The 27,803-nt window shown below is 40.3% G+C and overlaps 1 protein-coding gene across 5 annotated transcripts in view; it reads left to right on the forward strand.

Annotated features, from left to right (window-relative positions):
- The first annotated feature begins 4,345 nt into the window (after positions 1-4,345).
- Positions 4,346-27,803, forward strand: part of SERTAD2 (SERTA domain containing 2) — a 114,916-nt gene continuing 91,458 nt past the window's right edge. For 4 of the 5 annotated variants that reach the window (XM_040458260.1, XM_040458264.1, XM_040458261.1 and 1 more), the window contains exon 1: positions 4,346-5,137. The gene's annotated coding sequence lies outside the window, so the exon portion shown is untranslated. Of the gene's footprint in view, positions 5,138-5,181; positions 5,721-27,803 lie in introns of those variants that run through there. The other variant, XM_040458265.1, reaches the window with a different exon arrangement.

Here is a 27,803-nt window from a genome sequence, read left to right on the forward strand (position 1 = left end):
ATCTTCACTTCGCTGATTTCTCAGATTATTCCCTTTTTAAAAAAAATGTTTATTTATTGGAGAGCCTGGGTGGCTCAGTCGGTTAAGCATCCGACTTCGGCTCAGGTCACGATGTTGTGGTTCATGGGTTCAAGCCTCGCATCAGGCTCTGTGCTGACAGCTCAGAGCCAGGAGCCTGCTTCAGATTCTGTGTCCCCCTCTCTCTCTGCCCCTCCCCCCACTCGTGCTCCCTCTTTCTCTCAAAAATAAATAAACATGAAAAAAAAGTTTATTTTGAGAGAGAGAGAGAGAGAGAGAGAGAGATAGCATGTGCATGGAAGAGTGGCAGAGAGAGAGAGAGAGAGAGACAGAGAGAGAGAGACAGAGAGAGACAGAATCCCAAGCAGGCTCTGCACTGTTAGCACAGAACCCAGTGTGGCTCAAACTCACGAACTATGAGATCATGATCTGAGCCAAAATCAAGAGTCAGACACTTAACCTACTGAGCCACTCAGAGACCCCTCTCTGATTACTTCTAATAGCTAGTTTTTGTTTGGTGTTTTATATGGTTGGTCAAGTTACTACAAGCAATCCCAGTTTTATCTCTTTCCTTTGGATTTCTCTATTTAATTTCTTCTTCCTTTTACAAATCTTACCCTGTTAACCAGGATTTTCAGTATCAGGTTAAATAGCAGTGGCAACTTTGTCTTGATCCCACACTTAAATGGAATGTGTTTTAAGTAAATCTATTAGTAAGAGTTTTCTGTACATTTTGGTTCTTCATAAAGTTAATTTCTTCCTACTCCTAATTTTCTAGAAGTTCTTATTAATAATAAGCGATACACTTTCTCAAACGCTTTTTCTCTCTGAGTCTTTTTGAGATGAATTACCAGTAGGCTTTCTGATGTTAAATCATGCTTGAGTTTCTGGAATAAACTCTACTTGATTTATTATTCTTCATGTAGATGACTAGATAGGTAGCTAGATAGATATCTAAGCTAAAGATAGAAAAATGAGACTCAAGGTTTCTCTTAGTTCACAGAAGTAGGCATGTTGGATTTGGTTAGCTAATATTTTATTTAGAATTTTTGTGCTTATGTTGATAAGTGAAATGGGTCTATATTATTCATAAACTATCCTTTTTAGAATTAGAATTTAGAATCTAGATTCAAATTAATTTAAATTTAGAATTAAATTGAGAATTAAATTGAGCATTAGATTTAGAATCTAATTCTGCTAGTTTCCTTTTTTCTGCTTTTGCTTCCTTTTGCTCATGATAGCTTTTTTCTTCATTTGTTTTGTAATTTGGATTGTGAGCTCATGTTTGTCTAGTGTTTATCTGTGCGAATTCTGTGAGGCCTGGTTTGAATTCTCTATCCTTTATCCAAAAACATAAAGGATATGCTTTTCTTCCTGACCCATGTGGGTAATATATATTCAAACTAACTAAAAAAGAGCTTATAATTTAATTGAGATCAGCTACAATCATATAAATAAGTAAGAGTAAAAGAGATCTATATTGTAATCACATATTTCTTGGATACTTTCTGATTTTAGATTTAAAAAATTATACATGTGACTCATAACAGATTGAAAAGTACAGATAAGTAAGCAAAAGGAAAACTAGATAAAAATGAACTCAGTCCTGTTTATCTGTGACAAACACATTTGAAGTCTTCCTAGACTTTTCCTCAGGTTCCTATTTAAATGTTGCCTGTGTGTACTTTTGAGCCTCTTAATTAGATTATAAGCTCCTTGAGGCAACAAAAATCTCATACGGTACTTTTTTGTTGTAATTATCACAACAATTGTAAGTTGTTGGTACGTCATTAGTTTCACTCCACTGGTTAGAAGAAAAATTATGGTAACAACATAAAAATATTTTTTGTATGGCGAAATTTGAATTTTGAAATGTGACCCCGTAAATATGAAAAATTCTATCTCTGTGTACTTTGAAACCATAAACTAGTAAGTTTCACACATACTGTAGGTTCATACACAAGATCGATTACAGTGATATTTTTAAGGTTATAAAATTATTTGACTTCCCTATACTTTTAAGTGTTATAAGGTATGCTTATGATATTTATGAAAGACAATTTGCCAGCTTCAACCTCCTTTTTAGGGATCACGCTGCCAGTATAACACAGACCTGTGTACAAGAGATTTAGAAAAGGAAGTCATCATAAAAATAAGAACTAGGAAATATATAGGAGAAAGGAAATAGATATGTGTGAAAAAGGAAAATAAGGGGAAAATAATAAATACGAGTTCTCTAATTTTCAAAAGGAAGGAATACATAGGGGTTCTCAAATCAAATGTTTATTTTGATATTTTAATATTTATTTAAGTCACCTGGGGTATTTGTTTAAATAGCAGATGTCCAGGTCCTACCTACAGAAATGATCATTCAATAGATCTGAGTGCAGACCCAGTAATCTGGGTGGGCCTTAGACAATCATTTAAGAAATCCTGGAATTGAGAGAGCACAGAATTAGAAAATGACACGTTAGACATTGAAGCCATGCCAATAACAACTGACAAGAGGGCAACTTCCACCACAGGATGCTAAGCCTGGGTATTTGGAATCCTCTGGAAGATCCTAGTGTAGGTCTAGACTCAAAATCTTCTTCTGTGTTATTAGTACCCTCCACAGTATGTAAGATAACACTTTCACCAGGACTCAGGTCTACAGGCTGAAATCATGGAGTAGGACTAAAATCTGAGAAGAGAGAAGACGTGTCAGGCTGAGTATCACAACTAGGGCTCAGGGGAAGGATCAGTACCTTAAAATGACAGTAATCAAAAGAAAGCCGCAACACGGCTAGAGTAAGCCTTTGTGTTCACGTATTATCTGTCCTCTGAATTTCAGACCGCTGTAGGCTTTAATCTTATAATTATGAAAAACAGCAACAACCACCTTTCTCGCTTGAAGACCCTAAATCAACCCTTAGGTCTCTCTAGTTTACTTGTCTATGAAAAAATGGATATGGGGTATTCTAAGCGGATTTGAAAATATTTTTGTAGGAATGCAATATATAATTTGCCTTTCCTTGGTTTCTTGATGGGAAGCAATTGCCGTACATTTCAAATAATGAACAGAAATGCACCTTGCGGGAAAGGTGGATTTTTGCCAATGTTTTGCTTTTGTGAGCATCTCTATTCAGGTTTACCGGTAATTGAAGTTACTTCCAAGTAAAAGTGCGTAGAAACTGTTAAGGTCCGTATAATGATTATTGCACACTAGGCAAGAAATTTGAGAAAAAGCCATAGCTCCGGAGAATGAGCAGCGTTAAGATCCAGCAGTGAGAGCTTCCCAGCATTGCCATCAGGGTACCAGGTGAGGAGGGTGGGCAGAGAAGTGGGAGAAAGAGTAGTGCGGGAGGGAAGGTAAGGCATAGACACATACTTAAAAAGCAGAGCCCATACAGTTTCGCTCCTGCCAGGTTAAGAAGTGCCTTTTCCAGAAGATCAGTAAAGAAATGGTATGTATTCGGGAGCTGTTTCAACCTGTCCACACCCTACCCTGACTTCCCCAGAAAACAGGCGAGCAAAGAGGCTCGCTCATGCCTTTGCCAAGCCTCGGGTCTCTGGCTTCCAGCTTCCTCAGATCCCAGATCCCAGCCCCACAGGACGTCGCAAGGAGCTGTCTTTCAGAGTGGGCACTGCAAGGGATGTGGAGCAAAGTTTTGATCCGATTCACTCCACATCTGGTTGCCCCTCGGGAGTGGAGTTCGACCTCAGGGGCTCTCCGGCAGCACAAGGCAGAGGAGATGAGCAGCAGCAGCCTGCAAGCTGAGTAAGGAGCCAGCCTCCGCCGCCGCCTCCTCCTGCCGGTGCGGAGTCGGCAGCACAGCCAGTCCCTTTCGCTGTCACGCCGCCAGCAGCGCGGCCCCTCCGCCGCCCCCCCGCGCAGCCCCAGCCCTCACACTGTTATTTGCGTGACTGACCCGAACCGAGCGGGAGGGAGGGGAAGGCGTTGGCCCGCCCACTCCTTCCCCTCCGGCTCGGGGCGGCACCTTCTCCTCCTCATTGGTCACACGCTTGCGTCCATCACCCCCACGCAGCCTTCGGATTGGCGGAAGACGCACTTCTGGAGCTAGGAGGGCAGAGTGACTCCGCCGGTCTCCGGCGCCTCATCTTTCCCTCCACCCCCCACTTCAACGTCCACCCACCTCTCCCCACCCCCCACTCCACTTCCCCCGCCCCGTTCGCGGCAGTGTCCTTAGAAGACTCATTGGGCCAGGGGCGAAGCCAGCCGCCTATGGAGCCGCGTCGTGATTGGCCGACGCCCACGCCCGTCGGAGCGGCGGGATTTGCCATTCGCCACTTTCTCCGCTCCGCTCCCCGCCCCCCCAACGCCTCGCCCTCTCAGTCGCCTCCTCCCCTCCCGGCTCTTCTTCGGCCCCCTTTCCCCGCCCGTCCCCGCCGCATCTCCCCTGTCCAGCTGGGCGGGGACTGCTGTACGACTCTGTAAAGTCTGTGAGTCACTGCACAACCCATCAATCCAATTAAATGTCTCGAGCGAGCCGAGCAGGGGGTGCTGCCGCCGCCGCCGCCGCCGCCGCCGCTCGCCCCGCCGCGGCCGCCCCTGCTCGCAGCGCCCCTCTGATCCATGGCTGTCTGTCTGTACTTGTTACGGTGTAACCTCCTCCTCCTCCTCCTCCTCCTCCTCCTCCTCCTCCACCTCCTCCTCCTCCCTCTCCTCAGGAGCCGCTGCAACTTCCCCTCTGCCAGCCTCCTCTGCTTGGGGACTGCAAAGGCATGGGATAGATCCAGAGCCACTTCTCTCTATCTCCCCTCCAGCCCTCGCTCAATTTCCCCCCTTTAAATTAAAGTCTGTTCCTCGCTCCTCGTCGTTTTAGAAATTTGTCAGTCTATTATTTCCCCTGATTTATTTTCCCTCCCTGGGGTAAGGGGTCGCAGGAAACGGTGGGTTTATTTTAGGGAAGGGGCTCTCCACCCCCACCCCCGTTTCTCCTCCTTTTTCGGCCGTGACTTGATTGCCCTGTTCCTCTCCGCTCCCACCCCTCGAACTCACCGTCCTGCACTCGAGTGACGCACCGACACCCCCCGCCCACTGCCCAGACGTCCCCTCCCTCGCTGCCACCCCGACCCGACTCGGAGCTGGACCCGGTGCCGACTTCTTCGCAGAAGGGTGAGTACCGTGTTGGGTGTTTTTTTTTTGCGGGGGGGGGGATCTGGAAAGATGTAGCCGGTCCACTTTGAGGAGGGCAGGGATCACGTTGTGGGCTGGAGGTTCCTGGTCCGGCGTGGATTTGAGGTGGCGACTGCCTCCCTCCCTCGCTCTCTCTTCCCCCGCCCCTCGACTCCTTATTCACCAGCCTTGCTGTATTTCTAGGTATTGCCAGACTTCCACCATCGGGGCATTATAACGCTTATAAAATGAGCGGTAATGGCATGTTTTCTGTCTTAGGATGCTTAGTGAGCGGTGATAGTCAGCGATGGGATCTAATAGACTCTATAACCTGCAAAAAGTGTAAAGCGTCTAATGGGTACATTTTACTCTAAATCAAAGTTAAACTTTTATTTAATGAAGGCAAAGCAAAAGGTATTTTTGTTTTGGATGTGTGGGGATAGAGCAAGGGAAGACAGGTTGTCTAGTGGCCTGGCTTAGTATTTTTATTTTAAAATAGTTTTATGGGTTCCCTTTTGAAAAAAAAAATATGATTTCAGTATGAAAGACTATGAAGTCTTTGAACCTGTTGGAGGAGTGCGAGGTAAGGTGGAAATCCAGCTTGACACTTCATCTTTCTCTCCCCTCTATTCAAGCGAGGCATACAACACAGAATTTTTTTATTTCTCAGGCACTGGGCACAGTGGGATAAATATGGATTTTTTTTTCTTTTGATATCTGTCTTTTGAATACTTGATTGCTCTTAAACAATGTCATGCTATGGAATTTTGTAAAATGTAATTGGTTTCTTGGTTGTGGGTGGTTCAAAGGTACACCTACCTGCTGCCCATGTATGCTTTATGAGAATCTTGCCTTATGGATCTTTAATATTTAATTTGAGATAGGAGAAAAATTATGAAAAATAGTTACTCTGAATTGGCATCTGAGGTCACTTTTGAGAATTCAGCCTGTTTAAAAATGGTAGTACCTTTTTTGAATCAAGGTCTGGTCTAGTTGTCCACAAGATTCAAATTAGGCCAAACCAAACATGTTTTGAAATATTAAAGTATAAGAAAGGCCTCTTAGTAGTTCATTCTCTCCTTCTCTTTCAGACTAACCAGAATAAGTTGTTACTAAATTTAATTTTAAAGAATAGATTGTTCCTGTACTGAAATCTGCCAAGTTTCTACAGAGATTTCTTTTTAAAGAGCAGAAATGTGTTTATGATCAACCCAAAGTAGTAATGTTGACTCAAATGTAAATGCTGTCGTAAGGAAGTGCTTGTCATAAGCCCCAAAACCTTGCAAAGTGCTTCAGGAAGACTTATACAAAGCCTTTTGGAATTGTTTAATAAATTTCTTCTTGGGGCCCTTTTCTTGAATCTAAGACTGAATCACTGAGAGACCTCATAGCACAGTGGAGCTGTGTTGCCTGCGTTTGAATCTTGCCGCCTACCCTTGAGGGCTGTCTGACCTTGGGCAAGTTTCAAACCCGGTCTGTGCCAGTTTTCTTTTGTAAATGGAAAGGATGACTTTTCCTCAAAGGGTTGCTGTAAAGGTAAATAAGAGAGTGCCTGTCACAGAGTGTTGGGTGTTGTCCCTCATCATCACCATCTGCAGTGAGGATGTCTAGTGTAGAAATTGAGAGTATGGCCTTCAGAACCACAGTCTTTAGTTCAGGTCCCAGAATTTCCTCTTGTTATCTTTGTGACCAGGGTCAAGTGAACTTCAGATGCCTCATCTGTAAAATGGGAATAATAGAAGCATTTGCTTCATAGGGTTATTGTGAGGTCGGAATGAATTCACATATTCAAAGATCTTGACTAGTGTTTGGTACATCTTTTCGAATTTAATTCTGTGTAGTGTTTCTTGTCTGTCTTGAACCATGGATGACTATATTTTTTAGAAATAAATTTTGGTGGGGCGCCTGGGTGGCTTGGTCGGTTAAGCGTCCGACTTCGGCTCAGGGCATGATCTCGCGGTCCGTGAGTTCGAGCCCCGCGTTGGGCTCTGTGCTGACAGCTCAGAGCCTGGAGCCTGTTTCAGATTCTGTGTCTCTCTCTCTCTGACCCTCCCCCGTTCATGGTCTGTCTCTCTGTGTCTCAAAAATAAATAAACATTAAAAAAAAAATTTAAAAAGAAATAAATTTTGGTAACGATAGAGAATTATAGCCATCATGAAATATGCAGAATTCCTATCCATATGCATGATGTTTAATTGAATTTATACTTTTATTTTTTTTTTTTTTATTTTTTTTTTCTTTTCAACGTTTATTTATTTTTGGGACAGAGAGAGACAGAGCATGAACGGGGGAGGGGCAGAGAGAGAGGGAGACACAGAATGGGAAGCAGGCTCCAGGCTCTGAGCCATCAGCCCAGAGCCCCGACGCGGGGCTTGAACTCACGGACCGTGAGATCGTGACCTGGCTGAAGTCGAACGCTTAACCGACTGCGCCACCCAGGCACCCCTTGAATTTATACTTTTAAACCAGAGTTTATATGAGTCTTTATGAAATTTAGTTATTAGATGAGTTGATCGCTCTTTCATTTAAATATACATAACAGACTGTATGACTGTATAACAGACTGTAAAACTCTCTTATAATGGTACCTATCACACATTTGCTGCTACCTGTGATTTTCTCCTCTACTAAACAGAAAAAGCTCTTTGAGGGTAAGAATAGTGTATCATTCATAATTTAATCTCTGGTGCCTAGCAGAGTGCTGGATATATAAAGAAGCTTAATGAATGCTGTATAGTGAATTAAATACTGTTATTCTCAAGTTGTTTATGAGTAGTTGAATGACATTATAAGTGATACTGTGGAGAATGCTATTATTAGTATTGCTGAATTGAATTTTTACATTCTTAAGTATTATTTTTGTAACTTGAGAGTAAATAAGGGGAATTATAGTAAAACTTATGTTTTATTAAGGAAACATTTCTCATTTTGAAAATTAAACTTAAAATAGTCTGAAAAGTACATATTGAATGTCTTTCTTTGTTATCTGACATGTCCATTTTTTATTGTAAAACTTTCTGACTCCCACACTTTCCTGCCACTAAGTTGGATGTCATTGCAATTAACATGAATTATACAGATTCTAATTTGGATGTCCCAGATGATGATGTGATGTTGTTATTGGCTTCAGAATTAATAATAATAAAGAAAATTTTTCAAGTCAACACTGTGAAAATAAAGTAGTATCATTTCCTTAAGGACCAAAGCTTTATTTCTCTTTCCATTCAAGAGTGAGACTCTTTCTCTTAAGCAGTCTTAATAAATAATTAACTTTTGAAATAGCTGTAGTAAATAGTGTAACAGGAATCATAAAGGAGGTATATGTAATTAGGAGGTAAAACACTTAAACTTTAAACCTGACTGCACATTTAATAGGCATTACACAATGGGAGAATATATTTTTTTAAATAAGCAAAATTGATGGGACCTTCCAGCTGCTTCATTTATAGAATCATTCTGTTTTACCTGTCAATATAATGCAGTTTAATTACTGTGCTCTCTGAAATTATAAAATGCAAGAAATAGCTTTCATGAAAGAGATATCCTCAGCAAAGAAATCTGAATACTAATCTACTCAGAAGTGTATAGTGTTTCATAACATTGTTAAAACTTTTCAAAAATGTGAACCGTCTACTACAGTGTGGGTCCTTTGTTCAGTTACCCAATTTAGTTGAATATATTGCATTTTTATTGGCTAAAACAATTTAGTAAACTTGCCCTTTTTTGTTCATATATTTTTAAAGCAACCAATCTCAGATGGAACTTAAAAACATTAAGTTATGGGCACTTAGAAACTACACTTAAGGGTCTGGTCTGTGAGATGCAAAGTGGTTTGTTTTCACTTGATACATTTTAGCATGACATTGTTTCCGCACCTCATATCTCTTTTAACACTGTTGTGAAGGCATTGGAATATTGATTAGCATTTTACAGATGTATGTGATGTCTCCAACTTTTGAAGAAGCAGTGTTTCTGATGAAGAATTGCATGGAAAGAAGAGGAAAGAGAGAGAGAAATAACTTTTAGGACTTGTGATTTCTATCCTTGTCCTCTAACATTAGGAAAATGCTTAACTGTGTGCTTTGTCAGTGATCCAAAGGAGAGGAAAATAATATATGCATTATGTATTGACAAACTTAGAATCGAGGTCCATGGAGTTCTAGACTGAGCAGTGCTACTGATTGGCACGTGACCTTGAGCGGTACACTTCACTTCCACTACTGTTCACGTTCTTATCCTTTCAGCGGGAAGAGAGAAGGCAGTTACCCTGCCCTCACTCAGAGAGAACATTGCAGGGGTTATAAGTGCTTTTTAAAAGCATTAGAGAAGGACAAGTTGCAAGCAAATACAAAATAAACATTAGGATTTAGAAATGGGTATTTGTTTATCATTATTTAAAAATTGTAACCTTTTAGCTTGTTTGTCTGAAGGGCGTTTTTCCTTTTAACTTTATATTTGAAGAGACTTCTTATTGGTGTGTTCACAAGATTATGTAAGGTAACTCCTAAAGAGGCAAGGAACTTTGGTTTAATTGAATGGGACTTTAATGTTAACACCGAGTTTTGTTTTATCCTGGGTTATAGCAGATGTTGATGTTGAAGAATAAACTACGTATTGAGAAGATAACACATTTTATTAGGTGAAAACTTGTAAAACCTGCACGTGCATTTCAGGAAAAAAAAAGCTCAGATACATCAGATTCCATTAGAAGTATATCCAAAGGGAAAGATTAATCACATTACTTACTTTTAAATTTCAAAAGGATTACTCGGCTGTAGGACCCCTCCCTTGCTCATTTAATTTATACCTCGAATGCAGTGAAATGTGCACAATTCAGAATATGTACACTGGCCTAGAAGATTTCTCATATTCCAGCTAATCTTTTATTTAGGAAGGTGAGTGAAGACACACGTGGAAAGGCTGTATTTTATGGAAGTAGTTTTTTTTCCCCCCTTGTCCCTAAAAGTGAGTTAACAGTCTTTAAAAGTCAAAAGCTGGAGTTAACACATTATGTAAGTTTCTTTGAATTTAGCGTTTCCTCTCTGGTTATTAGAGAAGAGTTGTCACAACCTCACGATGTCACTTTTTTAAGTGGAAATGAAATTCTAGTGTACTCAGAGTAAGACCTATTCAGATGAGTGGCACATACGAGAAATATTATTCATCCCATTTAATATTAAGTATAGGGAACAATGATCCTCAAATGCAAGGTTGTTAAGTAGAAAGCAACTTTTAAAAATACATTGTCTTTTTGTCCTTATTGTTCAGCTTCCAACTGATGGAAACTTGGAACGATCAGATTTCTTTTCCACTTTTGAATTTAAAGTCTACATTGATGTTTGTAATCTTGGGTGGTGGTCTGTATAACTCTGTAGTACTGAATGTTTACTTTTAACATATTAAATAAAATGATTAAAACAGCCCATCCTTTATTTAAACTTGATCTGTTTTTCGCAACCCCCTTCCCTTTGTTCTACCATTGTTTTCAATTTTCTTAGTGTTTCCACATGAGTTTGTGTGTCTTTTAATGCAGCATCTTTCTCATTTGCTCTGTCTTCTTTTTGCATCAACTTTCTTTTCCCCCATCACAGCACGTTTTTTCTTTAGCTCTCTTTTGCCTTTGCCTCTGCATAAGGTATGGAGTAGGGGTTTTCACTTAGTTCAGCCTGCTCTTATGAGACTGAGGCAAAATGTAAAATTTTCTCTCTATAAAATTTGCCTTATCTCAGCAGAGGAGCTCTCTGATCATCTTATCTATGCAAAACTTCAGGGGCCATTTTGTAAACCTAAAACCAAGTTTTAGTTTATGTGGGATGGTGAAAAGGGAAAACTGTGATGTGTTCATTATTTACTATTTTTCCACTAATTTCTTTCATTGGAGGATACCCACAGCATTTTTCTGTCCACGTTACCTTGAAACATCTAAACATCCAAGCTTTGTTGTGTTCCTTCCGCTCCGCACCCAGTGCGCTGGCGAGTCCTGGAGCTGTCTCAGCAATGACCGTCGCCACCTGACCACCTCGGGGGTGGCTGGCCTGAGAACATCGAGTTAGACGGGAAGAGCAGCTCCTTTGTTTTGTTTTGTTTTGTTGTTAACTCCTTAAAACCAGACAGAACATCAGACCATGTCCACTGTGAGGTTTTCCAGGGTTCACCATTGTTGAATGATTAATGGTTCCTAGTAAAGTAACCATCAGCTTTATTGTCTTCCATGGCTTCAACTCAAATGAAATGTATCCCTTTGAGTTAACTTTTGTTTTGATTTTAAGGGTTCTTTTCACCCAGAAAATCAAAGGGTATGAAAATGAATATGTATTTTTAAACAAAAAAGATTTACATAAAAATCCCTTGAGTAGAAAGTTTCCTAAGGACCCAAATCCATTGATTTGGAGTGAATGTGTAATAGTTTCTCTAAATACCTGACATTATTCAGACATCAGTAGTAGGAAACCTTTCAGTTTGATTAAACAAAATGACTCCTCCTTTTGATTTAGAAAACAAGCAGACCATTGTTACTTTTTATTTAAACAATTAAAATATAAGATTAGATAAACTGCATTTTAGAGTTGATTAAATAAGAGAGTTTTCCAGAAATTGCATTTTATGAAATCTGTACCTCATAGAAAAAACTTGATTTTTTTTTTGTACACCTATATCTCATTCCTAGCTTCTATTTATTCATTTATTCAGTTCATTCAGCAGATATTTATTGAACACTTACTATGTGCCAGCTACTTTTACTAGGCACATATATTACAGCAGTGGAGAAAAGAGACAAATATTCTCATCCTTGTAGGAATTACATTCCAAACCATTCTGGTGTGTATAGAGCTTTTTATTTACTATGTGAAGTAGTCATAACTAAACATTGTGTAATAACAATTGGAAAAAAAAGGTAAGATTCCTTTGTATGGATTTTATGTCCTTCGACTTGGTATAAAAGAATCCTGAGGCTGCCTGGGTGGCTCGGTCGGTTGAATGTCTAACTCTTCATTTCGACTCAGGTCATGATCTCACGGTTGTGGCATCAAGCCCCATGTTGTTGCTCTGTGCTGGGCATGGAGGCTGCTTGGGATTCTCTCTCTCCCCCTCTCTCTCTGCCCCTCCTCTGCTTCCGTTCACTCTCTTAAAATAAATAAACAAACATTAAAAAAAAAAAAAAAGGAATCCTAACTCCTAAAACGAAACTCCATTTGAATGTACAATTTGAGTTTGAGTTGAAATATTAAACACCTAAAATGTTGTTGGATGTTTCCACTAGAAATCATGAAATCATCCTCATTTATGAACCCTAGGAAACCTGACAGTGGATACTGTTTGAAATTTCTCCTTGGTTTTCTTTATACTTTTAAAGTTGTTTTCTCCCTTTGCTTTGTTTTCTTTGTGACAGAGCCTGAAAAAAATGTGTAACACTGAAAATTGCACAATGGCAATGTAGTCATCTCGGCTATATTGCACAATTAACAAGAAAATCTTAAGTTTGCTTTGTCTAGTATATGTAAAGAACTAATTTTTTCTTTCCATGATTGTCAAAACCATGTAATTTCCTAAACAAACAAAACCCTCAAGTGTACCTTTCCAGCTCAGATATTAAAGTAGATATATCTAAGTGTTTTTACAGTACAAATAGCATTAGTATGATATAATGTATTATAATGATGTTTATTTTAAAATTTTTATTCATAAATACTTAATACATGTCCCAAGTACTTGGGGGTATCAGAGACAAGTAAGACATCACACCTGTTCATAACGGTGTTCACAGTCCATTTGGGGAGACAAAAGATCCCCACATGAAAATTAAATCTCTTGTATTAGGCAATATGGGGTTTAGCTTGATGGGAAGTCTGTTGTACGCTGCTACAGTAAGCTGAGTCCTAGGTCAAGTGGACATGCCTGGCTCGTCTTCATGGGAATCCATCTTTTCTGTTCACTTTGGGCAAAGATGGTTAGCAGGCCTTCTTTGTGCCTTAGGCACCTGAGGGTAGTGAAGTCCCCTTTCCAGCTACTGCAACTGCTCAGCAAGGAAGGGGAAGGAAAGGGAATAGAGCATACATCCTAGCCATTTACTGCATTCGCTAGCTATGCCTGCTGGAAGCAGAAACTCTGCACTTGAGAATGGAATGTATATAGACACACCATGGACATGGTTCAGGTTCTTTAGGCCAAAAATTATTCCATAGGTTTGGGAGGACTGATATATTAACGAGGGTCCTGTAAAGAAGGGGTGTTCCCTGAGAAACAGAAGAAGCACCAAGAAGGGAGGAAAGAGCCTTTTGGCGGTTACTGGAGAGCACTCTTTCTTCCTTAGTTTTGCCTGAAACAGCCCTGCCTGTGAGATAGGCTAATTTGCCAAATTTAGGAAGTCTGTATTGCTATAATATGTAGATACAATCTTTCTAAATTATTTTGCTTCACAATTAGCCAAAATTCCTGATATGTGTGTGTATTTAAATTCTCAAACAATGCTGTGTGCCCATGACGTTTGTTTTCATTTCCCTGGACATTTGAAAGTATTAAGAGTCTCTTTGTTTTTAGAGTATATTTGTTTGTTTATTTGGGCCTAAATCTAAGATGGAATAACATCCATTGTTGTCTTTTAGATTTAAATTGGGGGGGAAAAAATCCAAAGCTTCAATGTGTATTTTGTCTGTTGATGAAACTATTTGGACACTTGTATATAGATTTCTTTGTGGTGGTGGTGGTTGTTGTTTCAAATAACAATTTCTATGAAGGATTTCTTTTCCTGAAAACTATATCTGGGCAAGAATCATCACACTTCTATTTGATTCTATTCTAGGATAGTTATGTTCATTTTCTTGATTGCTGTGATGGTTTCAGGGATATATACATACGTTAGAACTTACCAAATTATACATTTTAAATCTGTGCATTTATTGTATATCAGTAAAACTTTTAAAAAGCCACCTAGGTCATAAGGTATATTTTCAAGATAAAATCCGTATTATAGGAATTATATTTTAAAGTTTGTCATTTGTTTTTTATTTCTCTATTTTATCTACCATTTATTCACCTCTATCCCATACCCCAGACACATATGTTTTAAGAAAGACAAATAGAACTGAGGAGGCCTCTGCTCCAGCTGAAATTTAGATATGGGACCTTAGAGAGCTTTTTTCCATATGTAAGGCTCACTGGAGTATCTTTAAGTAAATTACACAAATTTGAATTTGGAGAATTGGAGTTGTGTGTTTTTCAAGAAATCCTCCTTTCCTTATAGTTTAACAGATTATGACTCATCTTTGGCATGGAATAAAGAACGTGATTTTAGTAAGACCTTTTTTTTTTTTTTTTTTCTTAAGAGAGGTTAAATTACTTAATGCTTCTTCTTAAATATTGTTCTCTGTTTTTTTGTTTCTTTTTTTTTCATTTTTGTAAACTAACTTTTGGCATGTTGAGCCATAGACTCTATGAACAGATTTGTTTAGGAAGAACTAAGTCAACTCCTCTCTTCGTGCCCCATGCATAGAAGGCTTAGTATATGTTTCATTAAAATTATGGTTTATTAACTGAATATTTCTTGTGTCACCCAGTATACGTCTGAGGGAAATTTCTTTATTGTTGGATTAATGCTTATGTTAAGTTTAAAACACTGGCAATTTTTCATGAATAAAACATAGCCTAGAAAAATTTTCAGAGCTGTCTTTCTGGGATTGGGACTATTAGAGTTGTGACTTCAGAGCTCAGTCTCTTTCCACCATACTAGTTGTACACATTGGAATTACCTGTGCCTAGGCCACAATCCTGGGTGAGGCCTTCCTGTAAGTATTTTTTAAAGTCCCCAGGTTATTCCAGTAACATCCACACTGTCTCTGCATCATATTCCCCCCCACTCAAACTTTCAAACATGTAGAGAACTTGGAAGAGTAATTCAGTGAACACCCATATTTCCTCTACCTAAACTCAGTAATTTGCTTTATGACTCTCTCTCTCTTTTTCTCTACATGTAATAGTTTATTGTACCAGTGCAAATAGGTTTCAGACACCGTGACTCTTTACCATTAAATACTTCAGTATGCCTCTCTTGTGGACAAGGACATTCTCCTCCATAACCACAATACCATTATCACACCTAAGAAAATTAACAATAACTTAGAATGCTCTTTAAGAGCTCAATTCCATTTATTAAAGGCATGTGAATTCATATTCTACTAAAAATTAAATGCATATGAAATGAGAAGTTCTTCAGAATATGAAATCCTGGGAATTCTTGCCAATAATATGTTTCTCCTCTGTGTTTGCTTAAATCGTTTTGATGAGGTAAACGTATTTTCCTACATATGGTGAAGTAAGATCCTTCCTAGCTCTCACATCGCATGATCGTATGATGAGAAAAAACACTTGTCAAAGTTCATGCCACAGTGTGGTTTAGTGGAAAAAGCCCAGTTTCAAGCCAGAACAATGTTGGTTCAAACACTTGCTCTGCCACTTACTGCTGGTGACCTTGGAGAAATAAAACTCTTGTGTCCGTTAGGACAGCGTCAGAAACTACCTTCAGGCTCACTGGAGTGATCAGGAAATTTAATCATTTCACAAGAAACCCAGAGGCAGGACAGGCTCCATGTTGGTCAGTTCTGTAGTGCAGGTACTCAGCATCTTTCCACTGCACCAGATGCCTTGTTGGCTCCAGCTTCTGTTTTGGCTTCTTCCTCAAGGTGGTTCACATCCATACAGTACGGTATTCAGAGGAAGTCAGAAACCTCTTCACAGGTGTGGGCTGTCTGTCTTCGTATCTGATTGGACATCTCTGCCCACTTCCAGACCAGTACCTTGGGATGGGGTTTTCTTCAGGAGAAGAAGGGAAGAATGGACTTTGGGTACCACTAACAGTGTCCAGGACTCCTCCAGATCCCAGTTTTCTTTGCTGTAAAATGGGAACAGTGATGTCTATCTCTGTGGTTATCAACTGACATGAAATAGGTAAAGCAACAAATACAAAGCCGATAATTTAATGATGGGAATTTCTATTTTTTTTTTCCTCTCCTTTTCATCTTCGAGAAAATTCTGACACTGCTGCACTGCCCACTAGTAAGCGCGTGTAAGTGATTGTCCCTTAACGGGTCTCTTTTGTGTACTCTCACCTCAGCATGTAAGGAAGAACTTTTTTTTTTTAAATATATTTTTTTTAATTTCTTTTTTCAACGTTTATTTATTTTTGGGACAGAGAGAGACAGAGCATGAACGGGGGAGGGGCAGAGAGAGAGGGAGACACAGAATCGGAAACAGGCTCCAGGCTCCGAGCCATCAGCCCAGAGCCCGACGCGGGGCTCGAAACCCCGGACCGCGAGATCGTGACCTGGCTGAAGTCGGACGCCTAACCGACTGCACCACCCAGGCGCCCCTTTAAATATATTTTTAATGTTTATTTTTGAGAGAGAGAGAGCGAGAGAAAATGAGAGTGGGGGAGGGGAAGAGAGAGAGGAGACACAAAATCTGAAGTAGGCTCCCGGCTCTGAGCTGTTAGCACAGAGCCTGACATGGGACTTGAACTCACGAACCGAACCGTGAGATTATGAACTGAGCCGAAGTTGGAAGCTACACTGACTGAGCTACCCGGGCACCCCTAGGCAAAACATTTTAGGTGAACTTTTCAGATTTGTCAGATACCCTCCATTAACCTATTTTGGCTCATCTTATTTTCTCTTACATTTTTCAACTTCACTTTATATTATTGCAAAGCCAGAGAAGGGAAACTGTCAACAGTGGGTACATATTTATCAAGATCAAGATCCAGATCCAATGTGAACAAAAAATATCTTTAATTTCACTATCTGTAAAAACAAAAAAGTTGAAATAGGTTTTCCCCTTTTATTAAAATACGTGCACCATGATCTGTGAAAACGTCAACAAAATAAAATGTTATATTTGAAACATAGTATCTTATTTGTCCAGGATAGACCAGGTCTTTGATACGTGGGGCAAATCTAGGCTAACCATCATTTAGCCACTCTGGTTTCCCCAGAACTTACTTTCTAAAAAAAAAAAAAAATCTTGTTTACCAGCAGATCTTTTTTTGATAGTTTGGTCTTGAACCTTCCTTTCCCCACTGTGAGAAAGTCATCTTCCAAAGTCATGTTTTCCGATATATGCGAACACTGGAGGGTCTTTGTTCAGGCATGCCGTTTTCAAAATACGTAAAGAAGAGTTGTCATATTGTTCTCCCTATGGAATTTCTAAAGCACTTCTGAAACACCTGTGAAGTTCTGCAAAATTATTACAGCCCAATCACGTGGGAAGATCATCACTTTGTTTTTGAATTTTCTCCCTGAACGATGGGATTTCTTTTGAAGGGGAGCTACCGCTCCTTCTTGACCCCTCAAGTAGAAGATTTAATTCCTGTGAACTTCCATGGATGGCTAGGGAATAGAAGAACAGTGACAAGCCGAGTGTCTCTCCTGACTTGGAAGATGCTGGACCTAGGCTTATCCTGTCTTAGTCACAGTTTTTTTGCTTTGTCTTTAATTTTGTTGATGAGGTATCTATTGGTCTAGTAAGCTCTTTGAATACTGAAAATGGTCAGATTTTGAGTGGTTCCCTCATAATTCAAACCTTCTGCTGGCATGAATCATTTCAGCCAGAGAGATTTTTTTTAAAGGAACAATTTAAATGTGTGTTGATGTTTCTTATACGTTTAATTATGAAGCAGCACAATCAAAGCAGAACTCTGATACAGATCATAATTTTATTAAAGAAGCCAGATAAGGGACACTGTGGCCATAACGTTAGTTAAAAGTGCTAGAGTTTTGGGGGAAAAAATAAATTTGAAATTTGTATTGCATTGTCTCGAATTAGTTACTTTTAAAAAGGGTGATATATGATTATAACTTACGAAGCTTGGTTTTGTTGGGGCAGATTTTTAATTTTAGTCCTTTTCCGGAAAGTTTTGTGGACAGGATTCCCTTTGCTGTGTAACAAATGCTTTTACTGTTTAGTTAAGGTTTGCTACCAGTGGCTCAGAGGCTAAAATGAAAAGTGAAATGGCTGTTGTTTCCCATCTAATAACAGATTTTATTTTTATTTCCACTACCCAGTGTTAAAAAAAGAAATGAAATGAAAGCAAAGATCAAGATCCAAAAGCTCAAACTAAAATTTAATTTCCTAACTAGAATAAGGCTGGCTTTGCCGTGATGTGAACAGTCATATGTAGGAAACATTTGTTCATAGCTATACAGTTGGCCATGCTAATTGCTGGGATTAGTAGTTGGATTGGCATGTATTCCTGTCTTCAGACACTCCGTCAGGCACGTAAAAACCAATGAAGGCTAAGCAGTTGGGACTGACTCAACTTTTTTTACCTCCCTACTGAGAAATGTTTCAACTGTGCTTCTTGAGAGAATGGAACAAAAAATGTAAGTGATAGTGGGTTGGAGAGCCATGCGTTATCCACCTCTTAGTACCCAGGACTTTAATGATAGAGTAATTGCCAGAGCTTTGTCTTTGTTTCTTTTCTGATTCTATCATTTCTATATTCTGTCTTGGAGCTTCTTATGTAAGGGGTCTAAAGTTGTCTGGAATAGATTCTAAGGGCAAACTGCTTTTGTCCCAAGTCATTTATCATTTCACTTTTCCTATAGAGTTCTTGTTTTGACTGAAAATCACAACATGATCAGTGAAAAATTCTTGCCCAGCTAAGAAAAATATATTTACAGGAGATTTTATTTTATTTTATTTTTAAAGTTTATTTACTTATTTGAACAAGACAGAGACAGCACGAGCAGGGAAGGGGTCGAGAGAGAAGGAGAGAGAATCCCAAGCAGGCCCCGCACTGCCTGCCCAGAGCCTGACATGGGGCTCAAACTCACGAAACTATGAGATCATGACCTGAGCCGAAACCAAGAGTCAGATGCTTAACCAACTGAGTCACCAAGGTGCCCCTTTACAGGAGCTTTTAAAAACTTATTCAGAAAAGGGATTATACTTGGAGAATCATTTTTGTTATTATTTCTGAAAGACCCAGTACCACAGAAAGTTTCAGGGCCATGAGTCCATTTAGCCATACTGAGCATTACGCCATTCAGTTTATCCTTCTTTAGCTATATGCTGTGTGACTGAGTCACGAAGTATTTGGGGATACTTACTGGTCAACTTGAGTTTTGAGAAGTAATTTTTTAAAAATTTGCAGCGGGACACAAGCACAGGGTCATTTGAGAATATTATTGGGATTGTGTTATGGTCGAAAAAGCTTGATTGTCAGAAAATTTGTAATCAGCCATATATTTAGTTTTATTGTGGACTGAGTCGTGGACTCTGCTGGTGATGCAGCTTGTCTTTCTCCCAGCTGAGCATGAAAACCTGGTAGTACAGGGACGCGCCTGTCTTCTCAGCATCTTCGCAGCAGCTCCTTTCACATGTTATTGCTGACACGCTACCAAGTGGTGAGTGCGCTACACTGACACGGGTCACAAATTTTTGGTTTTGTTCTTTGTGGTACTTACGCACCGTCCGAGCAATGCGATGACAACGGAAGCATTTCTCTTTGGTCTGTTTTAGGATCATCAGTAGACACATAGAGGCATTTGACTGGGTTTTTAAATTAAAAAAAAAAATTTTTTTTAATGTTTTATTTATTTTTGAGAGAGCATGAGCCGGGGAAGGACAGAGAGAGAGAGAGAGAGAGAGGGAGACAGAAGATCCGGAGCTGGCTATGCGCTGCCAGCAGTGAGCCTGATGTGGGGCTCGAACTCAGGAACTGGGAGATCGTGACCTGAGCCGAAGTCGGATGCTCACTGACTGGGCCACCCAGGCACCACCCCCCCCCCCACACACCTTTTTTTTTTTTAATGTTTTGCTCTCGCGTGATGACTGGATGGGGAGATGGGCAAAGAATCTCTGTTGGGGTGATGGAGGAGAGTTGCTTGTGGCTACCACTTTTTGTTTGTGTGATCTACTAATCATTTCATATGGCTGCTGGCAACTGTTCCGGTGACCTAGGTTTCACTTCCTTCGCAGAAACTCTGACTTTTATTTTTGAATAATCGTATGAATAAGAAAGTGTTTTTTAAAAATGGATTTGCCATTTCCTGAAATAAAGTGGAAGCCTTTTGTCTGTTTATTCTGCTTCATCTTTTATTAGCCACTTGCACACTTGTAGGCATTGTTGGTGTGAGAATTACTCTTTTGAAAGCTTTCAGTTTGGTTTTTGTTCCAAGTGGTGACATTCCAATTAGCAGTATCCCTGCTTTTTACCTGAGGAATACAAAATGAGATGCACTTTGGAATATTTATTCTTTAACTTTTGAATATTGGATGCAGGTATTAGTATAAATTCAGCACACCATTATGTGATGGGAAGAAAAGAGACATGTTTATGACTAGCGAGAACTTTTTTGGCAAAGAGCAGTTCTGTCCCGTTCAGTCAGTTACTGAGATGGAACTGATGAGTTTCCTTTTATGAGGTGTGTCTTTGAAGTTGAAATGATTCAGTAGTCACCTGTGAGCATTAGTGTATCGAGTTCTTGGAACCCGTTGTACTCCCAAGGAGGCAGTTTATGAAGCAAATGTATGGCAGGCAAGTATATTATGACTTTTCTAAATAGTGTGCCACAGAGCGGATGATGTTTTGCTACCATGTGTAACACAGTTACACCTTGACATGTCAAGTGGAAACTCAGGCACTTGGTCAATCCAGTGATAACTATCTACTCTTCACGTGCACTCATTTTCTCAGTGTGCGTTTATAACTGCTTTATAGTGATCCTCCCGATTTGACAACCAGGAAGAGTAAAAAAAATAAATAAATCCCAAATAGTTGATTTTAGAATTTTTAAGTAAGTTGGATAGGGGGGAATGTTGGCTTTTGCTGGTTTCCGTATCAGTTGACTGCTTTACTTTATGTGAAGTTTTATTTCTTTTAAAAATAAAGTTCATGGGGCGCCTGGGTGGCTCAGTTGGTTAACTGACCGACTTTGGCTCAGGTCACCATCTAACGGTTCGGGGGTTTGAGCCCCGCGTCGGGCTGTGTGCTGAACGCTTGCTCGGAGCCTGGAGCCTGCTTCAGATTCTGTGTCTCCTTCTCTCTCTGCCCCTCCCCTGCTCGTGCTCTGTCTCACTCTGTCTCTCAAAAATAAATAAATGTAAAAAAAAAATTTTTTTTTTTTAAATCAAGTTCATGAATTTTGTACCGATTCAGGATGTGGCAAGCTCTGCTGTAATCACTGCTCTGTTCGGTCAGTAAAATTCCTGTAATCGTGAAACATCTGTGGCTGTTAGACTCTTAATGTTCCTGCATGCCACCATCTTATCATTGTTTTGCATCATCATTGACTTGTGTGTTCAGGTGCTCTTTACTACATGAAGAAATGAAGCTGGTAAATAGCCATTTTCAAGTATAATCTCAACCTGCTTCCATGGTTTTCTACAAGGTTTTCTGGCATCCTTTTTTTTTTTTTTTAATCATTGATGTTGAGGAGGAGCCCAGGGATGGCCTTTCAGGTTTCTTGATGTATTTAAGAATATGTGGCCAATGTTACTTGCTGGAACTGGCCCTAAAAAAGTTGAACTGGCGCCATACTTTTCATGCTACTGTTATGTCTAACTATAAGTTGAAAGAAGTGCTAATAACACTTCCTACTCGTTTAGCACGTTTTCCTCCCCAGCTCTCAAAGGAGTTGGCCAATATCAGGCTGGGTTCCCAGACCTTGTGTCTATTATTTTCTAATTCCTGTAAGGTAATGTAATGTTACATAAGGCTTTCACTGGTTGACTTCTTTTTTCTTATGTCTTCCTAAAAATTGGAAACTAGTATTTGCCGTTATCGTCCCCACTTCTCAGATGCCGAGCGTGAGGCTCACCTTGGCTAACTGTTTGACCTAGCATTATACTATCATCAGTTTCAGAGCCAAAAACAGAACTCAGAATTTGTCCTCAGTCCTCAACCTCATTTGTTACTGAGCCGCCGTTCCTCTTCTTTTCGGCTATACTCACAACAGGACCAAAGAAAACACATCTTCAGGTACCAAAAGTATTTCCCACGTTTCTTCTTCAGTGTTCAAATGTTAGGCTGTACACTAGATTTATTGTCTGAAGTAAAGTTTCAGTGCCAGTTATAAACATGATCTGTTGCCATATTATTCCTGATTTGACTGGTGTCCCAGAAGGTGATGGATAGTTGAAGAAAGAATATAATGAATGCAGCCCCTATTTTCTTTTGCCCTTCTAAATTTGATTTAATGTAAGGTTGCTTTCTGCCAGGAACTTTCATGAATGGGCATATATTAATAAGCCAGACCTTTTTTCTCCTTTATAGTAACAGACCTAACAAAGCATCTCCCCAAAGTGGATTCAGTTGGTGTATGCTAATACTTGAGTGCATACTTCCTGAACTTATAGGAGGAAGCAGCTCCAAGCACTCCGAAATTGAAGTCGTTCCTATAAAACTTGGTTAGTGCAGTCTGAACATATTTTGTGCTTTGAAATAGATCTTGCGTAATTCTTTCTGTTAGTGATTGTTCATCGAACTTGAGGAGTCTGTTAAAACTAGAAGAATTGACTGTTCTGCATTAAAAATAAAATTTACTTTAGAAAATCAAACGAGGTTTCTGGGAGTGGCATTTTTTTTTTTTTCTTCAGAGTGACAAAAGTGAAAGTTGCATTTTGATCAGTTTTGATGAGTCGTCTTAGTGAAAACCCCAGACCCGAAGCGTGTGCTGGTAGGCACATACAAAGCAGTTTTCATGTTTTGGTGTCCCCCCACCCCCAGTGAACCGTTGCATGTATACACATGCCACACATAAAGAGTCCATTCTTGCTCACAAGCAGCTGAAGGAGGCTGGCCACTGCGGTCTTCTGCTCAGTGGAAATTGGCAGCCTTTCTTCTCCTATAAACAACAGCCTGACGTCACCCCACGCAGTGGTGATAGCGGACCCACTTTAGAGATTCTCAATGGGCAGAACTGTTGAAGGCCTGTTGCTGGCTTTGGTCATCTTCAGCCACGCTCGAGTAAATGCAATGCAGGGAGGTTCATTAATGTCCGGGATCCTGGCGAGCCCTTTAAAGCTGTCGGTCAGGTATTTATCCTTGAACTGGCACAGAGAATCCTCACAAGAAACCTGTGTGATGAGCAGGAGAAGTGGAGTTGTTCCTGTTTTAGAAATGAGCTGACTCAAGTCCAGAGAATTAAAAAGTGAGCAAGTGGTGGAAGGATGGACGTTCAGGTTTTCCAAACACGGTTTTGTCTGTCTTTCCGCCATGTTAAATCGCTTCTTTAGTAATTGTTAACTGTTCGAATCTGTTACTTCCCCTCCTGTCTAAAATGTGTGGAGGTGATGATTTATGAGTTTTTTTTTTTTTTTTTTTTCCAGTCAAGACATCTGTGCATGAAAATCAGATAGAGTCTTGATACATTTGGGAACTCTTTGACAGTAAGGTAACCCACTCCCTTGCCTCAGAGAGAGCCTTTTGAAAAATCGAGTGTAAGTCTACACTCTCCAGTGTAATTGGAAAGATTTAACAAGATGATCCTGTTTTTCATTTGGCCTCCAAAAGTGACATAAAATTGCGAGAATGAATGATTATAATTCTTTTGTGTTGTTAACTGGGAGAGACAAAACCAACATGAAAGAACCGTTCTATTAGTTAGAAGTTAGATTTTTATTGGGAAGGAGGGGAGGATTGAGCCACTGGTAAAAATATAATTTATTTGTTACGTAAAATAGTTGTTTTTCTCACATGCCCACTTCAGGCAGTTACAAAAAGCGAAAGAACAGTTTTACCTTCCATGACTTACAGTTGCATATGTGGCTTGGGGATACTTTAGATTTGTAGATAACTCATGGTTTTCTGTTTGTGACTCTTGAGTTGGTTTTTCAGTGTGACATTAAGAATAAATAGGCAGGGGGGCACCTGGGTGGCTCAGTCGGTTAAGCTTCTGACTCTTGGTTTCGGCTCAGATCAGGATCTCATGACTCGTGAGTTCAAGCCCCATATTGGGCTCTGGGCTCTGTGCTGACAGCGCGGAGGCCTGCTTGGGATTCTCTGCCTCCCTCTGTCTCTGCCCCTCCCTTGCTTACTCTCTCTCTGTCTCTCTCTCTCAAAAATAAACATTAAAAAAAAAGAAGAAGAAGAATAGGCAGGGAGGGTGTTTAAATATGTGTGACCTATCCACGAGAAATTACTTGTACTTTAACTTCTCTGCTGACTCCCCCACCTTGAGCCAGCTCCCCTGATTCTGATGTGTGTGTTTAGGGAATGCAAATTGATGTTGATTTTAGCTTAACCCTGACAGAAAAATGGCTAAAACTATGTATTAAACAGGCAAATACAATCTTTAGAAAAGCTGCTGTCTAAAACTGCACTTTGGCACCCAGGAGGCACTCAAAAATGATTTTTAAAAGACTTTTTATTTTTTAAGTAATCTCTACACCCAGTGTGGGGCTCAAACTCACAGCCCCGAGATCAAGAGTCGCATGCTCCACTGATGGGGCCAGCCCGGCGCCCCTCAAAAATGAATTTAAAATGAGGTGGTGGTAATCAGAAGTTAACTATGTTGGCGACCTCTGTAAGGTAGCGTCTGTACAGTAGTTGACGAAAATACACCCAAGAAAAAAAGTACACCTGGGGTGAAAGAAATGTAATTTATCGCATCACGTAAAATGAACCAAAAGTGTTGTTTATTTTGCATTTTATCTTATCAAATGGGAAAAAATAGTTTGGCCTTTAAAAGCTGACGCTGCCGGCTTTTCAAATTACGGCGGGCCGAAGGAATAGAGCTGAAGTGCGTAAAATCTGCTTTAACAAGGAGAACAGAGTGACCGCCTTTTTGCCGTCTTTCCCCTTCTTCTGTGGGTGACCGAGAATAAGGAGTAAGTAACGGCTCCCAGGCCAAGCCTCTCACTTCTGCTGTGCGGTGAGTCTGGGTCTGTGGCCGAGCGGAGCCACCTTTGCAGCAGCGGCCCAGCCCGGGCTTCCCCCCGAGCTGCCCCAGGAAGCCCGCGCCCACGGCCTGCCCGGCCAGCTTGAAGTTGAGAAAGCGTGCCCGAAGTGTCCCAGTTTAGCATTTAGCAGCAGTGCAGTTTCTCATCGCTGCAAGAAGCTGTTTGTAATTGTAGACAAATAGTAGGAAGGGCAGGGCACAGATGTTCGATAACTGAAGTCAGTGGCGGGGAGCAGCGGGAGCGCCAGGTGGGGCTTAGATTTTAACTCCTACGTAATGATCTTGCTGTCTGTTCCATGGCGAATATGATATGAACAGAAACCAAAGGAGAGTTTTAATTTTAACCTTTCATGAGAGCATTAGCTTTTTATTTTAACACTTCAGAGTTGGTTGAAAAATAGTATTTTGGCAGATTTGTTACAAATAATGATACCACGCAGATGTGTATGGTGCGTTGCAGTTTGTAAGCACCCTCAGGGGCATTGTCCTATGCCACAGCCACAGCCACAGCCACCTCGTGAGTCGTGCTCTTTCCTCTTCTGATGGGGAGCAGAATTCTGAGCGTTTATGGCTCGTCCAAGGCACATAGGAGTAAGTACTAGAGCCAAGACTGGAATCCCTGTCTTTTGATCCCTTGCTCCGGTATTCCCTTCACCAAACCAGGAATAAGCACTTTGATAACACCCAGATCCCTGGTCTTCCTCACCCCTCGCTCTCGTTTCTGCACAGAACACCACAGTCGGCAAATCCAGGTTAGCGACCAGTTCCTGTTGTGCCAAGTAGGAGCACGTATAATATCATCAATGGGCAGCGTCTTGATTGACTTTGAAGTTAATACTCCGATAAAAAAGTCTTTTTAATTCTTTTTAAGACTCTTTTTAAGAGTCTTTTTAATTCTTACTTAGAATCAGAATGGTAGTGCAGAATGAACCTTAGGTACTGTTCAGTGTAATGTACAATTTTTTTTTTTTAAATCTAGAGTAAATATCTTCCATAAGGAAAGTGCAACTTTAGTGAATTCAGAGACTAAGAGTTACGACTCATTCCCCAGACCCAGACCAGTGTGCTCTTTCTTTTAAAAAAAAGTACACCTCCCCAAGCAGAGGCTATAGTCCCATCCCAGGAGCTGATTGGAGTTGAGCTTCCAGCAGACATTCCTGAGCATCTACCCTGTGCTGGACCCAGACGTGCAGGAGTGTGGGATTTACTTTGGGAGACTCCATCCAAGGTAAGGTGCACCCAGCGCTAAGTGTTCAGACATTTGAAAAACAGACTAGGAATGTTACAGATAGATTCATGGATAACCCAGATTTGGTCTCAGTCTTTTGTAAACATTTATGAAGAAGCTCTTTCTTATATAACCTTCTAGCTGTATGAAAAAAAATGACAATTGTGACCACTTTGGAACATTTCAGAAAAATGCTGCTCATCCCTGAGAAGCTGAAGTATAAAGATTAAAAGTAAATGAAAAGCAAATGAAATTGAGATTGTTAGCACCAGATTTTTCTTTAGGTGTTGTCTCTACAAGTTTGTTTTTTTTTTTTTAATGCCTTATTTACTTCATGAGAGAGAGAGAGAGAGAGAGAGCATGCACCCAAGTGAGCATGAGTGGGGGAGGGGCAGAGAGAGAGAAGGGAGGACAGAGGATCCTCCAAAGCAGGCTCTGTGCTGACAGGGTGACAGCAGAGAGCCCGATGTGGGGCTCGAACTCAAGAACAGCAAGATCATGACCTGAGCTGAAGGTGGACACAACCACCTGAGCCACCCAGGCGCCCCAGGGGTTGTCCCTACAAGTTTTGATTGAGAACATTCTACATTACTTGTCCTGTGTTGTAAAAGCTCTGCTGATAAGTTTTCATTCCTTAGCACACATTTTCAGAGAGCTAAAGGCAAGCAAGTCACATGCTCCCTAGCCCTCTATGAATGTTGTTCAACTGAGAACCTGGAGAGCCTTTTTGAAACCTCTGATAATTTGGGCAGTCTCCAAGTCAAGCTGAATTGATAGGGAATGCAGAAAATGATCAGAATAATTACAAGTCCCATTATATAAGAGATCACTTTGCCAACCAAAACACTCAGGGAATGTCTTTATAGACCTTACTTGCACCAGAATTAAACTTGTCTTTCTCAGTAGCTGTTTCCAAAGCTGAATAAACTGCATTGTGTAAATGGGTCAGTTTGTGCAGTATTCTGCATGAAATGTTCAGGTACACACAAAGGCAGTTGGATTATAAATTTCAAGGGCAAACTAGCCTCCAGTAAAGCAGATATAGGAGGAAGCTATGTTATATTCTTAGAGAAAGAGGGGTTTCCCTTTAATTTAAAAGCTGCATTCAATTTCCCAGTCTCTTGGCTTGGATCGTGCTCACCTCTCAGCTCCGGGTTCTACCCTTTAGCAGTCTCTCTCTTCATTCTCTCACGTTTCTGCCTCCAAGTCTTTGAATCACACCCAGCAGTACTTGGTTATAATCAGGAGATTCTGCCCTCCCTCTGTTCTCCAGGGCCTAAGAACTCGCTGGAATGATTTTGAATTAACTTAAAAAAAATAAAATAAAAAGATATCCTATTGACTAAGATCTGTGCAGTACCTTTCTACTTTAATGCTCCTGGCTTCAAGTCTGGCCAAAGATGGACAAAATATTATAAATGGTACATATGTGAACTTTGCTTTAAGGGGCTTTGAGGGCCCTACCTCCATTTACCACGCTTATCCCAAAGTGTTCTTTATTTCATTTTGGTAGTGAAGACCAAAGTTGAATTTCTTTTTTTTTTT

This window comes from Herpailurus yagouaroundi, unplaced genomic scaffold (assembly GCF_014898765.1).
Source record: "Herpailurus yagouaroundi ecotype Mexico unplaced genomic scaffold, PumYag 221, whole genome shotgun sequence".
Classification (NCBI taxonomy): domain Eukaryota; kingdom Metazoa; phylum Chordata; class Mammalia; order Carnivora; family Felidae; genus Herpailurus; species Herpailurus yagouaroundi.